The following is a 14,020-nucleotide window of genomic DNA, read 5'->3' on the forward strand; positions in this document are numbered from 1 at the left end:
ACTATGTATTTCCGTTGGTGCCCCCACCCTTTTGTGGGGAAAATTTGGTTTATTATATAGGAAATTGCCGAAGCATGACTGGACCCCTTAATGTCAGTCAGTGCCACCCCTTATGAAAAGTTCTGGATCAACCACTGCTGCTGTCGTAAATGATGGTAGCGAGGGTTAACTGTCGCTAATGCTTTACCAACTCTAGCTTCACACATGTTGATTCCTTTGCTTGATAAATGTAACTACTAGTATTTGTTCCATGTACATGATGCATACGGTTTGAAATTCGATCATTTGTGTCGATCTGTGACTATCTGTTATTTTTTCCTTTTTGTATTTCAAAAGAAGATTGTCACTGACTGAGACCCCTTTTTTGTGTCGACATATTTCTCCTATAATACTCGTTTTGCTTTCACATATTGAAGATGTAAAATCATATTAAAGAAATGATAATAGAATGTACATAATACAGAACCTCGGTGGAACTGTTTCATGTTTGTTGAAATACTATTCACATAATTATTATATATTCTTTGCTACATTTTGTTTTCGGTAAAAGCAAATTAAAGAAGTCTTTCATTCTTCGAAATTTACATTTACCACATATACATGCATACAAGTTAATTTCATATTTTCTTTTATAAGATGATTGCTTATTTAAAATTCTGCGAATGAAATTGTGAATATCATAAGCTTGGGAAAAACAAGTTTGTATTAAACAGATTCAAAATTAGGACACGCTGTACAATGTAGAAAAATACAAAATTGAAAACATATACTAGCACAGTGATCAGAATAAGTTAACATCTACACCCATCCCTCCCCATCCCTTTCGAATCGCGAACCCTGCTCCTTGAGCATGTACAGAAACTCACATGGACAATATCTAATATTCTAATATTTTCTCTTCTTTTTTGTTTGACACATTCAGCCACGATATGGTTCAATGCTACTTCGTCTACTCCGCATCGCCTAGAAATTCCATTTTCAGAACAAAAACGACTTACGGAAAGAAAAGACAAAGAAAAACAAAAGTCAGATAGATAGACAGATAGCAAGATATATACAATGAATGACAGATTGATAGATCGAAAGATAGATATAAACACGTAGCTACAAAGACAGCTATATACATTGTATATAGATAAAAAGAAAGAATGATTCTTTGTGGTCATTATCGTACTTGTCAGTGTACCATTCTTATTCGGAATTTGTTGATACCACACATAGGTCACACACACACACAAACACACCTTAAAAAGATCTTCAAGACATATTGCGCTTAAAACAAGACAAAAAAAAAAGAACGGAAATAGTAAAACATTTAATAAAAAGGGACAACAATTTAAACATTTAAAACACCTACATTGAAACAAATTACATTTCGTTCCCATTATTAGACATTTAAATAATGAACATTTTTCAAATTTGAATATTGCACAGTAAAATGAAAATTGAAAAATTGGAGCATTTTTCATATTTCAATATTAAACGTCAAATTGAAAAATGCTCCACGTTGGAGCATTTTTCATTTTTCAATATTTGAAGACAAATTGAAAAATGCTCCACGCTTGAGCATTTTTCATTTTTCAATATTGTAAGTCAAATTGAAAAATGCTCCACGTTAGATCATTTTCCATTTGTCAATATTGTAAACTAAATTGAAAAATGCTAAAGGTCAGTATTTTTAATATTTGCCTTTAAGAATGAGATTGAAATATGTTTTGTTTTCTAAAGCAAGCAAATACAAATGTTTTAATAATTTTAAACTTTTGACAAAATAAAATCATTTTTAACAGAAAGTTATTGTTATTTGTTTCAATATCTTGGTTAAATCAAAAATATAATTTCATGAAAATAACAAATTTCAAATCTCATAGAGAAAATGGTTTTTCGAAAGTGATTTCTATAGGTTTTTGTTACATTTTTCAAACCAACTACCTTTAAGATTTGCAGAGCAATTTGAAAATTAATTTTTTATTTTGAAATGAAAAATGTTTGGCGTAAATGTACACGGACGGTTCCTGATGCTTATTCTTTAGTTTCCTATGTTGTATCTTGTGTACTATTATTTGTCTGTTTGTCTTTTTCTTTTTTAGCCATGGCGTTGTCATTTCCGATCTATGAGTTTGAATGTCCCACGGATATCTTTCGTCTCTCTTTTATGTTAGGTGTTTCCTAAATAATTTTATATTTAGTTTCCAGATAATATAAACATAAAATAATCTTTCTTTTCATATCAGGGGTGGGGGGGGGGGGGCTGACTTACCTAAGATGGGGCTCCAATCATGATTCAGTGATTCCCAATATAATCAACAAAATTTCTCCCCGGGCCACTGATGACCCCCCCCCCCCCCTTTTGTATCCGCCTAGGTGCCTGCCTGAACCTGGTATTCCTTGTGAGTGCATCTCCTTCGTAACCGTAAAAAACGCGACACTTTTATTTTACCAAATTGGTCGTTATATCGTCAGGATGTTTTGACCATTTTGACCAAAGCAATACAATATCTCCTATATCAGAGACATTCCCCTTCTGTATTTGACATAATGGATATTTAAATGTTTATCATGAATAATAAGTGATAGAGATCTAAGGTCTATTATTTGAGGTCCTCGGTTCATTTAATTGAAATTGAGGCTAAGGTCAAAGGTCAAGGTTATAATTTAAAAATTTACTTCAGTCTCCTTTTTATTTGATCTCCTCTTTCACTTTTAAAGATATAAAAGAACTGTTGCAAAATATTTGAATAATTGTAATTAAGATATGATTCATTTGTTATGAAACAATCCAATGACATCTTATAGGAGTTATTGTCCCTGAAATGATTCAATTTAATGTAAATTGATTATTACTCAAACTTGGTATATAATACAGCTATTAGGTCTTTTGCAAACTGTTTTGACCGGAATTGACCTTGAGTCACTTATTTTATGGGAAAGAACCTAGAATTTTTTAATTTTTTTAATATGCATACATTATCATATCATTTGAGACCGACAGAGACTTTAGTAAACCGGAAGTACATATTATCTCTCTCATTAAAGGCGAAAGTATATAGAAACCATGTATTTTTTGGAATCAGTGTAAATCAAGCTATCATTTTAGGCAAACATATGTATCAAAATTTATTTATTGAATCAGTATGAGGAAACATATGCTTGGTCGGCAAAAGTAATTTGTTTTACACCTGAAGCAGCTTCTTATCAATCATTTAGAAAATTGATTTGGAAAGACCATCAATTGTTGTCTGAACAATTTTTTTTTAATTTGTTTAATTCACTTAAAGTAAATGAAGTGAAATCATAATTTTAACATATCAAATTTAGCCGAAGTCACGTCATGCAAATCATATGCATAAAGTACTCTTAATTTTACCAGTTGACTTATTAATGAATTAACAGATTTGCTGATGTTTTTAGTTTGATTACAAACTTGGTTACACCGGTACCTATTAAACGTATTTTTTGTTGATCATTCTTTAAATAATAAGTCTTCATTGTCTTCTTATAAGGCGCCAATGGATATTGATTCAAACCTTTGTATTAATTATCCTCGATTTAGTTCCTTAACTGAATAATGTAAAACTTGTAGAATACTATGTACAAATTTGTAGACCTGCTATGAATAACCTTAAGCATTTTTTTCCTCAATAACTAATGTAACAGTTGTCGCTCCATTTCACATTTGAAACTTGTATTCTACTTGTTGTGAAATATTTGGAATCCTCCTGTTTTATCCCCATAGTGCCATTAAAACATTTGGTAGTTTACCTCGACTGTATTTTTATAAATTTCTTGCATATAGATTAAAAGGCAATTGTATTTAAGAATTATGAAATCTTTGTTATATTTTGTTATTTTTTAAAGTGTTTTATAAGTAAACTATGTAAAGTCTAAGGGGATAATTTCTGACAAATTATCATTTGATTATATTTAAAAATAAGGACACTAACCTTGCATTTGTTACTGCTATTTACGTCCAGTTATTTATGTATTTACAGTTCTTCCTATATTCAAAGGTCACCTATGCTACTCAGACTTCATAACACGGTACTACTGTCTGAGCAGAACGTTAATGAAACAATGATATGTCAAAGAAAATCTCGTCTTTTAAAAAAATTATATCAGAAGATACCAAGACCTTGCAGATAATTATTCTGTGTCAACTTCACAAATAAAACATAATAGTCTTGAAATAACGTTTCCAGATACTAACGTGGTTTTCATCTTTAATTTATTTTAGAGTGTAATTGTTTTCCTTTGAATCTTTTTAACCTTAACTCTAATGCCATTTTTTGTACTATAAGTTTTGTTTTGCTTGGTATTTAAACATCCCACCATGGGTAATTGTATTCGTGTGTTTCTTTTTGCGCTTATGTACTCTGTCTTCATACCATATTAATTTGTTTTGTTAAAATAGGAATTGTTTTATAGTGAATAAGTCTATTTCGAAATGTTGGCTACTGTTCTGCAATTTTTGACAATTTTACCTTTTATAAACATAAGAAGGTGTGATATGAGTGCCAATGAGACAAATCTCCATCCAAGTCATAATTTATTTATTTAAAAGTAAAAAGTAAAATCACAAAAATACTGAACTTATAGAAAAATCAATTCAGAAAGTCCATAATCGCATGACAAAATCAAATAACAAAACGCATCAAAAACGAATGGACAAGAATTGTCATATTCCTGACTTGGTACAGACATTTTCAAAGGTAGAAAATGGTGGATTAAACCTGGTTTTATAGCGCTAACCATTTTAGGTCAAATTACGGTCTTCAACACGCAGCCTTGGCCCCAAATATTACTAGTGTAAAACCATTCAAACTGGAAAATCAACGGTCTTATCTATATAAAAAAAGAGAAACACTTATGAACCACATAAACAAACGACAGCTACTAAACACCGGATTCCTGACTTAAGACAGGTGCAAAAAACTGCACCGAATTTAACCATTTTAGTGGGAACTAACCCAAACCCTTTTTTAAAACAATAGTGTAACATAACAACGTAGAAATACACCGTATCAAATATCAATCGAATTGGATTAACTCAACCAAAAGACATATTGACAAGAGCGAACATACACAGAACGAATACATTTGATGTCTATTTTTGATCTTGCTCACGTTTTGTTGTCAAAATGATTAAATTTTAATGTGACTTTCATTAAAGTTAAAGATTCAGGTTTAAAACCATGTTAAATCCACCATTTTTACGTCATAAAATGCCGGTTCAGGAATATGACAGTTGTTTTCCACTGAGTTGATCGTGCTTTTGGTTTTGCTATTTGATATAGGATTTTACGATCTTAACTTTCCCTATGGTTTAGTATATTTGTTATTTTACTTCTAGGGCATGCTGTGTGCACTTATATTAATCTTTTTGTGTGATATATTTGTTTCTAGTGAATACAAATTTTGGTTTTGGGGATGTCTATATGAAAATTCATTTGGAAGATGATGTATATTATGTAAGCATCGGGCTCGACAATCCGTCAAAACTCAGCACAAACCAGTGGAAATAATAAAAAAAAATCTGTGATACATAGATATGTATTTAATAATGAAGGGCATGTATTGTTTTAAATGTATAAACACTCTGTTGTGTGTGAACAAGATATTGCAACAGTTATTTTAATTCATCATTTTTTTTTATAGAGGATATATGTACTTGCTTAATAAACATGATAGATATGAGTTTGTTAAAGATGTGTATTGTTTTACCATATATTTGTTATGAATTATAAATAAAAAATGCCACACTTTTATCGTATATTATCGATCACAAGTCCGGATGAGAAAGAAGAGAGAGTTGTTCAAGGGTTAGCTGATCTGTTACGATGTCTCTCAAAATGTCATATTTCAGTATTCATTGATCTTTGAAATCAGGTGATGTTCCGTAATATGACAACGATCCTAACAAAGTCATTTATCAGGATATTAATATCCGTACAATGTGATAAGCACGAGACAATTGCTGTTTTAACACTCGGATATGCCCGTTTACTTGAAAAATTTGTATAATAACATGAATTCGAATCACGGCGAGGGAAGAAAAAAATCTGCCTATGCAAATTTGCAGATGTAGATTGCATTTCCGTACATATCTACAATGCAATTCGCCATAGGAACTCCCTTTATGGCTAAAACAATACCACTTTTACCATGAAGTTTTGAAGAAAAAAAATATACTAGAAAAAAAGTTCATTTGCACTTCTATTTTTTTAAAGGTCGAAATATAGGGCTTTGCAGCATGTTTTCAACGTTTAAATGCTCCGAACTTCTTAGAGGTGAAACTTACGCTAACGTTCATTAAATTACCATCCCCACATTGACTGTAGGGTTCCAACATATTTCAATTTGACCAAAATGCATATATTTTCTAGTGATGTCTCTAACAGATAAAACATTAAGATCACATCTGGGAACCGTAAACAGAATTTATGAATATGTAAATATCTTCCCAAAATAGGCATGGTTCGAGAAACAGCTGTATTTACAATGTGCAACCTATATTTAACATTGTTGTGTTAATATTTAGAAGACATATAGCTATGTTTATTTATATGTGTCTAATACATACATACACAACATACTTTGATTCAAATAAAATATCTCATCGATATGCTATCGCGGTTATTTCAGTTTTACATTGTTTACATAATTTATTTACATGCTATATTGTATCAAGACGAATCGTTTTAGTACGTGTTGGTTCTGAACTTTGAATTAATCGTTACTTAGTTATTCACCTTTTAGAACCATAGAGAGTGAATAAAATCCATAGGGCCTCCGGCCTCATCACCTATGGATTTTACTAACCCTCTAGGGATCCGTAGGGGTTCAGTAGTGAACCATATAACTTATATTATTGTTCTAGCTCAATTGGTCATGTAATCAATGCATAGCGATCTATAGTCCTCAATATTTGAACTGATTTAAAATGATAAAACAATAAACAAACAAAAATAAATATGAAAACTACCACTTAATTACAAACTGTTAATCTAAACCAGTCACATACAAAGTGTGTAGATATTAAGGATATGCACTACTCTGTTTCAAAATAACAATCTTTAGAAAAAACTATTATTAAATGATAGTATATGAATAAAGGAATTATAATAGCAGAAAAATGAAGGGTACGTGTGCTTGTCTTTGAGATATAAGTCATTGAAAATTTGGCGGGAAACGTTTCTCTAGATTTTTCATATGTTTGCAAAAAGTATGAAAAAATAACAAGGATTTTAAAAAGATTTTCAAAGATGCGATTTACATACTAGTTCCTTGTTGTACGTTGGATAAGTTAGCCAGTGGCAATCTTACCTCTTCACGTTATCTGAAATACAAATGTATTCCTTTCTCGTATGAAAAACGGGTAATATAAGGAACATATATATCGTTTGTAATCTTAAATTGGAGATCATTACCTATAAAACAGTTCACTTTTTTTACGAAAACGTTCAACATTTTTGTTTTATTTTATCACTTAAACAAATCACTGCCTATTTAGGAAACTAGATATAAACAATCCAAATTTCATATATTTTTTTTTATTTTTCCTCGATGGAGACATTCAAATCAAATCGTTTAAAATCTACAAAAAAAAAAGAAAATTGGGGGAAGTCAAGTCCACGTCTTTATTTTCTACATACAGTAATTAGTTTGCTTTTCTAACTTGAATTTTTAACACTAATATAAATTATTATGCAGCAAAAATAGCATAACGCAGTGTTGGAAATTTAATTACTTCATTGTACTTTTAAAAAACCTCACATATATATATATATATACATGGAAAAAAGTTTTGCAACACCTTGATTTTGTAAACCTTGGAAAATCAAACTGCTTTTTTTAATAGAATATGATAAAATATTTGTATAATAATATTGAATTTTTTTTAATGATAACATTGGCATTATTTAAATTAAAAAAAAGTGTTTTAATTAACCACAATTTTGATAACAAAATGAGGTAATTTTTGTACAAAAAAATGCATTTTACAACTTTTACTGTAATCGAACTTTACAATGTCAGACATTTCAAAATAAATCTTAAGATGTTTGTTCATATCATGGTTGATTGTTATACACCAAAGACTCAATACTTGGTGCAGCCTCCATTCAAAAGAATAACTGCCTCTACAGGTCTTCCCGTGTCCACGACCATTTTACGAATTTGCTGCTGAGGTAATCGCAACCTTTCCTTATGAAGGGAATTGTTTAATTCATAAAGCGTTTGAACTCAGGTGTCCTGATAAAGTTCCATATATGCTGAAAATGGTTCAAATTCTGGATACGATTAGGCCAAGAAAGATAAACGGACTTTCATTGGACCAATGGATCTTCATTCAAGATGCTTATTTCAATTTTGGCGAGATTTGAACCATTGGAAACGGACCACTTTATGTCTGTTATAAAGCAAGGGTCCCGGAAACGGTCATGCCGCATGATAATCAGTAGCTATGAGTCGGTTTCGAGCAGTACTTGTTTCAAGTCTTTTGTATGGCAACCACTCTCTATTCAGGATTGTAAGTTGTTTGCAAAGGGTTTTCTTCTGACCAAACTGCATAAGGGTTGGTTTTCATTACCTGATGTTTAAGGGTGTCTTTCTGATCTCGCTAGGTCTTTAAAATCCTTTGTTGTCTAACTTTTATTCACAAAATGACCCATACTGGAATAGTGATGACCAACAATACTTTCAATTGTCACAGCGACATACCTGCTTCGCTCATGCTGATTATCTGCCATCTTGCTGCAATTGAGAGTCGTGAAGGACCAATATCATTGTGTCAATCCCATAACGTTACAAACTTGGTTATTTTTTTTTTATCTCAAAATAATATAGGGTGTTTTTTTAATTGGCATTTTAATTTGATGTTGCAATACTTTTAACATGTGTATACATTGGACAAATGTAAATTATGCTATATTTATTTTTATTTTTAACCAAAAGAAATGATTTTGTTATTACAAACATTTGATTACAGAGCTGATAATATGTCAATTGTGCTCGCTAAAGAAGACAATGTCGATGTAGATTTTTTCCAGACAGGAGGTAACAACAAAATGTTGACCATTATATGACCTGCACAAATGAAAAAGATTAGTTATTTTAAACCGAATTTACTACTGGTGAACATGCAATTATAGGTAGTAATTATAAATAACTTTTCTACCTTTTACATGATTAGAGCATATTCTCAAATGTATATAAGTATTTCTTAAACGGAGATGCAAATGGAGCTGAACTTGTTGTGTCTTCGATACAATAGTTGTTTTTATCATACTTATTATAATCCATCATTGATGATCTAATTTTATATGTAGGCCTTTATTTTGTAATTGAATTTTATCTACTAGATATTTGAACTAATACGTGCATTCTTAAACGAGGCTAAAAAATGCTGACATAAATACACAATCTGCATAACTGGTGAACCTGGAACACTGCTTGATCCCTGGACATGTATTTAGCTTTTAATGTGCTTTCATGTATCACCAATGTGACATGAATGTCAATAGAAACATTAATATTTACACCATGAGAGTATTTAGAAGCTGCATTATCTCTCAAAACCAGAGCAAATAGGTATTTTCATAGCAGTATATGTATTCAAGTTCAATTGATATGAACTTTTTTTAATTTTTCTGTTAACAGTTTTCTCTCTATTAATTTCAAGTCCTATGGATTGATTTGTGTTTTCAAATATGAAAATCACTGTAGTCTTCTGTCGAACATAGCTACCCTTGCAATGTCCATTCAGGTGTGCGATATGTATGAATATGCACCCAAGTTTAGTTTGAATAGGGGTATGTAAAGGAGCATTACACCAGCTGAATGACTGGTTCATTCATGGCCCGTTGCAAATTTGAATGTCTGCTCTATCTAACGTACACTTATTTTCCATTTTAGATACTAATTGCCGGCCCTGTATATCGATTGATTCCTTGCAGGACTTACCTATTTATCATGATTTTATCATTACTGTATCAAAACAGTATCATATCCCGGTATAAAGCATTATGTATACACGATAAATCATGCAGGGTAAAATCTATTATGATAAATATGCCTTCGAACGTGGCCATATCTTTGCACAGGTCAAAAATATCGAGTAAGAAATTCGCTTTTAACATGTTTAAGTATTGTTGAGAAATTAGACTATTTCTGAAACATTTTTGTTTTTAAAACGAAAGAACAGAAAAAAAAAATCATAACAGCGCTTCAACCAAATGGTACTGACATCGGATCAAATTGTAACTTACCTTTTTCTGCCATGAACCAAGGATACATTTCAAAGAAGTCTACGTTTCTGTTACGTACTGTACAATAATTATACTGATAAAATATACATTTTCTTTGACAGTTCCTGTGGAGAAAGAACACCCCAAAAAATATCAGGGGAGATAAATCTCATATAAACAAGAAGTGGGTTCAATGGTGTTGATTCAAAACGTACAACTACTTTTCGATATAGCATAAACCAAATATTATAATTTAAATTTATGCGAACAAATAGCGACATTTCCAAAACACAAGTGGCGGCGAAAATACATTCAGAACAAAATCAGCAGATTTTTCAAGCCAGGTACTCATCACGCCTATACTTATATCTGATATCATTGATATCGTCAGAATTATAAGACAATTATATATAAAACTTTGATTTTTACGAAATATTAAGGACTTCAAAAATAGATATTCTTAGCTGTATTTTGGAGAAGACGTTACTAAGGTGTAAAACATGTGTCTGATCCTTTTGTCATTTTGAACAATGAAATATGTTTAAAGTAACATTAGCTGCATTATTTTGGTCATCAATGTTCTACAGCTTCGCACTTTATTTAACTTTTTTAATTGTTTGATTATATCGTCACTCATTTGTCTTTTGTAGACGAAACACGCACCAGGCGTGCATAACTTCAAACTTCGTATTAATGCGGGTTTATTGTACAGTTACGCGTCGAAAAATATTAATCAATACAGGTGTTGGATTTTAAGTACACAGAGGAATCTGAAGATTAAACAATGGTCGTATTGGTGACATTTATCAAGATGATTTTATGTACACCTTTTGTCTTTTTCAAATTCCGAAAGACACGATTTTTTCCATTCAACATGCTATCCAGTATATTAAAAAATATGGTCTACATAAGTTAAGCAAAAGGTTTGATTGTATCTTAGTGTCATTATGGAAAAGACATATAGTAATGTTTTCATATTTTTCGATACAGTTTGTTCAGATTTGACGGCCATTGTACAAAAAATTTCACGAAAAAGTCCATTTTTATTCAAAATCAATTCACCTTTCTGTTAACCAGAATATGGTACATAGGAAAGTTTTCAGGGATGTAGAATGTGTTAATAAAACATGACAAATAAAAGAATACTCAATTAAATTAGTTTAAAAAAAACACATTTTTGTATCGATTACATTTCAAAAGTTCTGGCTCTGATTTACGGGCTATCAGGGTTTATCAATTTGAATGTTCTTCAGTATGTGATACTTGTGTATATTATAAATGCAAAGAATTCTACAAAATTAGGACACCTGGGATCGAATTATAAATCTGATATCATTGTACATGGACGTATATTTTTAAGACCAGGTTTTCAATTACATACATATATATAATTAGAATTAATGTTCATAATTGATTGTTATATCCTCATATACATATAAATCGTTGCAGTCATTTAAAAAATTTAATTTAATATTTTAAAGATTAGATATATAATTTATAATTAGAATATGATTGGTAAATTTTAAAATGATGTAATGGTAATAAATATCATTTATAACCATTGTTAATCGCCAAAAAACAATAATAGCGTAATAGAGATATATGCCAAAAGTAACGAATATTTATCATAAACGCATTAAACTGGCAAATAAGAAGTAGTGTATATAAAACACTCTTCGTTGGTATTCATTGATCTGTTTCTGAATTAAAATCTGCACAAATAATAATAAATAATAATCATGATTATAAAGTCTCAATGGTTTATCCGAGACGTTTTTTGGATTTGGAATTGACTAATGCGTTATAAATACTTAAGAATAATAAGAATAACGTTTTAGTTAGCCTAATTTCATATCTTCTTTCCTAATAAATAAAGATAATAGTGAACTATTTCGAAATTTGGCGGCGGAAAGGAACGTTATACTAGGTAAATAATAGTGTTGTGTCCTTTCCTCGAAAAAAGTAGCCATGGTGAGAGACAATAGTGCATGACCCAAATGAGAGTGCACTATTGTCTCTCATCCTGGTTACTTTTTTCTATAGTCAATGTAAGACAACATTAATATCATTATCATACTGTCTGTTTACTATTTCAAATAGTGCTATTTGTGTATTTCTATGTAAAAAAATGAAAGTTGATTTTGTCTACTTGACTGTTAGAAAGAGTTATAAATAAATAAATTCACAAGCATGTGTTTTGAGTTGAAATGATTGACTTTAACTCTTTCGGAACACTGAATATAGATTATTAGTGACTTGTTAAACAAGAAAAATTCTGCTTAAGCTGATCTTAGAGGTTGCCTTAAATTTGCTATGAGGTAACTATATTTTGCTTATTTTTGAAGGCATAACCTCATGTTGACTTCAAGATGAAGAACGACCAAACAGGCATCGTGTCATAGCTTTGATTGCCCGGTATTGTTTTAGATTGATTTTGTCTAAACAATGTTTACCCCATACTCCTTCCATTTCATTCTCATAAACATTTTCCATAGTACTCAATTATTTACTAAAAACAGTGATGTGATCATAACTATTTATCTGTAACAAATGATTCCTAAAGTATTCCAACATTTTTCGCTTCAACGGCAGTAAGCAGAATTAAACAAAGAACAAAAAAGATCTCTAACAATGTCACAAAAATGTAAATGATATCTTCTATTTTCCCCTTTTTGTTCAATTGTAATAAATAATTAATTGTCAGGCTAATAAAACTAGCCCACTTGTCAATCAAAGTAACTAAGCTCCGTCTTTGCTCGTGAAATTGACAATGATTGACGTGTAAATCAATAGTCTGTTGCAACAGCGAGGCATACTTTTTTCCAACAGTGCATATAAATAACAACTTTACATCGTACGGCCTTAAACAATGAGCAACACCCATACCGCACAGTCAGCTATAACAGACCCCGAAATGAAAAAGTAAACAATGCAAACAAGAAAATTTACGGCCTAATTTATGCACAAAAATGAACGACAAAGAGTAATGTAACACATAAACAAACGGCATTCACAAAATCATAGGCTCCTGACTTGGGACAGGCACTTACATACAGAATGTTGTGGGGTTAAACATGTTAGCGGGACCCAAACCCTGTTTGTTACAATGATGTAATTGTACAACATAAGAACGAACTATAAAAAGGCTCAACTCATTAAATGGATATAAAATTATAAATACTACAAACACTAGTTGACGTGACCAAGTACTTCTACGTCCCAACAACAAAAAGACACAAAGCACAGATCTGAGAGTAATCGGAGTTACTGACAGCTAGTTTAAAGCCACTAACAATTAATAAAAAACATACATCTAAGACTAAATTACCAATCAGTACACATACAACATCTAATCGATTTAGTGAGAAGACTTCATAAATAGGCAGAGAAAATACTTGACCTTGTGCAATGCCAAGATACAGGTATTGACAGATTGTAGATCCATTAATGTATATATATATATTTGATAATAATAGTAAGTTTGCCTTTAATTTAATGGTAACAAAATAAATATTTATACCAATAAACACAATATTCAATGATCTAATTACAGTTTTGTATTGGTAACCTTTTGAAATAAGTTTATTCAAAGGATCGATAGGTTAATCAGGATGGTTTCCAGGCACGGTTAACAATATTTTCGTAAAATTGAGGATGTGCTTTCCCGTTAAAAATGAGTTTACTACAGGTCTTACCAAACTTCATAACCAAATCTTGAGATCTGTAGAAGAATTTAGTAAAAGTTTTAAGTAATTTGTGGAAATCCCTGGCCTAAT

The sequence above is a fragment of the Mytilus edulis genome, chromosome 6, assembly GCF_963676685.1.
Source record: "Mytilus edulis chromosome 6, xbMytEdul2.2, whole genome shotgun sequence".
NCBI classification, from domain to species: domain Eukaryota; kingdom Metazoa; phylum Mollusca; class Bivalvia; order Mytilida; family Mytilidae; genus Mytilus; species Mytilus edulis.